Raw genomic sequence first — 3,677 nt, 5'->3', positions numbered from 1 at the left:
ATTGATGTATGGTTTGTTGGGATAGGACAATATTTAGCTGAGATATAACTATAAGAAAATCTGGAATCTGAGGGTGCAAAAATGGATTGATTGTATATCGCAACAAATATACCCGTGCTACTTGAATGACTGGTTTTGTTGTCCAGGGTCAAACACACACACACACACACACACACTGTATGTATATGTGTATATATATATATATGTGTATGTATGTATGTATGTTTGTGAATAATGCATGTTTGATAAACAGGATCCTTATGGTTCCAGTTGATAATATTTATTTATTTACAGCAATTAATAGTTTTAGTCAGCAAAGACACAACAAACTGACAAATGTGATTTGACATTTCATTTTGACATTTAAATGAACTTATTAAAATTAAACTTATTTTTAATAGATGCTTTTGAGCTTTCTATTATTTATTAAAGAATTTTTAAAAACGTATCATGGTGAAGCAGCACAACTTCAACACTGATAATAATACGAAATGTTTCTGTAGGATCATGTGGCACTGAAGACAGTAGTAATGGCTGCTGAAAATTCAGCTTCGCATCACAGGGAAAACAAATATGTAGTCAAGTAAACATCAGTTATTGTAAATTGGAATAATATTTCATTATTTAATTTAGAGAGCATACAATTAGTATACCAGCAAAGACTTAATTTCTGTGTGGGTGAACGTTTATTTAGAGTGATTTACATTAGAAAGTACACAATGTCAACATGCCATCTGTTTTATTTCATTATCTGTTCTATGTCATTTAGTTAGAGGAAATGATGTAAGTAAATGATTGCATTGCTAAATATGGAATGGTCATTGTGGGTCAGGGAATATTTATAATAGTTATGAGGAACATTATAGTCAACTTTCCATTGTACAGCTGCATTGTTAAAGTCAGTCTGATAGATTTGAGTAAAATGGGTTATACAGCTTGATTTAATTAAGTTCCATCTGTGATCTAGACAGGAAAAATCTCTTTTGCCAGAGTATTCCTGAGTGACTCCATATCTCCTGCTCCTATTGTGAATTCTGTCGGATTCCCACAGTTACAGCCGAAAGAAGGCCAATCATGTATTAGTGATGTCTCATTTCTTTCTTTTCTCTGACTTGTAGCTGTCTAACAGAGCTTTTTTATTAATGAGACTTGCAGTGCAGGCCTCTCTGTGCCACATGCTGTATATGAGCGGCTGGATGGAGGAATCTGTCACCTTTACTGGAAATCCTTCCTTTCTCTGAAGTCACAATTGTTGCTTTGATGTCAGTATTAACCCTTCCTCTTTGTACATAAATGCTTCCTGCTTGTCTGGGCTGAGAAACACAAAACACGTTTGTTTTGGACAATGGCATGTGAAAGCAATACTCCAGTGCCTTGCGTGTGTCTTTAGATGGATGGACGGACGGACATATAACTAGACAGACAAACAGACAGAGAGATATACACAGTAGATGGATGGATGGATGAACATATAAATAGACAGACAAACAGACAGAGAGATATACACAGTAGATGGATGGATGGATGAACATATAAATAGACAGACGGACAGATATATTTATTTTATTTATTTTGGGATGGCACTAGCAATATATTTGATTTTCTGTGCAAAAGTACTGACAACATTTAAACCTTAAATATGCTGTAAGTGCTGCAAAAGTGTCTGCCTGCATAAATATAAATGTAATATTTACCTTGATTTTTATCTTAATGTCTCATATTTTTCTGATATGTTTCATATTAAGCATACTTTCCCCCGGCACCACTGTCTCCTTGGTATCCAAGTAACCACCACTGTTTCATAAAACATTATTGGAGTAAAACTGTTGTTTGTGGAATTATGCATTTTTTTACATTATCAAAATAGTTTTTTTTTTTATTATTATTAAAAATCTGGGTCTGGAACAACAGTAAACAATATTATCTACACAAAGACATTTGGTGAAAAGCATCTAAAACAAATGACGATGGCATGGTAAAAAAAAAAACATTTTAGATGTTGTGTAACAATGATTGATGATTTCTTGTTCCTCTATTATTTATGGTCACATGTCACACCTCTCAGTTACCTGCTTAACCGTATAAGAGGCTCGGAAAGCGAGCGCAAGCAGAGTTCATTACCAAGAGATAAATTGGAGTCCACTCATCATGTCGGCATGTAGTGGCAGAAAAGATCAATCTTCAATTATCGGGTTCATTTTGAAAAGAGACAATTCACCCACTCACTTGCTTCAGGAGGTTTTCATCGTCTTAAACTTTTTATAGAGAAGTTAAAATAAACCCAGTTTTGGCCTACAGTCTCTTCACTGACCGTCTTATATATATATACTGTATTGCAGACCAACATGGGCCACACTTTTTCGATCTGTCTAGTTCTAAGGTGGTTGGTTGGCTTTTTGCAGCTTATGTAAGTAAGGATGAACAAACTTTATAATAAGTCCACTGGGAAATAGAACATCTTAAAAAGTACAGGTGGCTCACCCAGGGTTACTAGAAAAAATAAAAAAAAATGGTGTAGGATTTACTTTGAAACAATTTGTACTCAAATTGCTGGTAAATCTCACAAATAACAAAGATACAGAAAGTAAACATGGAATTAAACATTACATTTTTAAGTAGAAAGACTGAAATAGTATTTTCCTGTTAAACATACTGCAATAATATTTGCACAACTTCACAAAATTAGATGATTTATGGATTTTTTCACTATCACAGTTAGGTTTAGTTGTAGTTTTTCAATTATGCTAGTTTCCGTTTTGGTTTTTATATTAGTTTGAATATTTTTTTATCATTTAAAAAAATAAAAAAGTTTAACAATCTTAAATTTCTCAGCACAGTCACTTTTTGAGCTACATGAACGCTATTTCTTTATTAATTCATTTTAATAATTATTTTTTTTTTGGTTTTGCTTTACTTTAGATTCTTTTTAAATTTGTTTGATGTCACTTTTTGAATGTTAGTTAGTGAGTAATGTTGCTGTTTGAACATAATATCTGCAACGTTGAGGCGGTGAAAGTTCAATGCAAACGGAGATATCTTTTAAAATTCTGGCAGTTTAATGCCTACAAAAACGGCTCATAGGGACTACAAGTTACTTCCTGGGTTTGTGACATCACAAACCCAGACAAACCCCACCCCCAGGAACATGCAGCAAAGGGAGTAAGGCCATGCTGCGCTGCTTTAGAGAAGAGGAAGAGAAAACTAGGGCTGCACTTAAAAATCTATTCATATATAAATCGCGATTCTGTCTTCTAATGATTCTAATTGATTCACAAGTTTCAAAATCAATGTTCTCAATCCTCTTCCTCGCGTCTCCCTGCTCTGCACCTCTCTCTCTCATTTAGATCATCAGCTCTGCTCCAACAATGAACTGTTCCATTTATACATTTATTTTCACACAGCTAAGAGAAGCTTTCAGCATGGGGCATGCAGTTGCCGTGCTGTATTACAGCTTTAATCAGGATCAAATCATATATTAAAAGCTAACAGAAGCAGTACCATTTACAAATAACAGCATTTCTAAAAGTATGAGACCACAAAAAACAAAACAAAACAAAAAAAACATACCATTACGAGCTGTGCTTGCACAGGTTCTGCGCAATCCTCTTCACTAATATCCTCTGCGTCTCAATCGGGCTCAAACTGATAAGTAATATTGACGACGTCATTGTTTACAA

This window comes from Barbus barbus (assembly GCF_936440315.1).
Source record: "Barbus barbus genome assembly, chromosome: 7".
NCBI classification, from domain to species: Eukaryota; Metazoa; Chordata; class Actinopteri; order Cypriniformes; family Cyprinidae; genus Barbus; species Barbus barbus.
The sequence above is the reverse complement of the archived record's forward strand: the minus strand, read 5'-3'. Positions refer to the sequence as shown.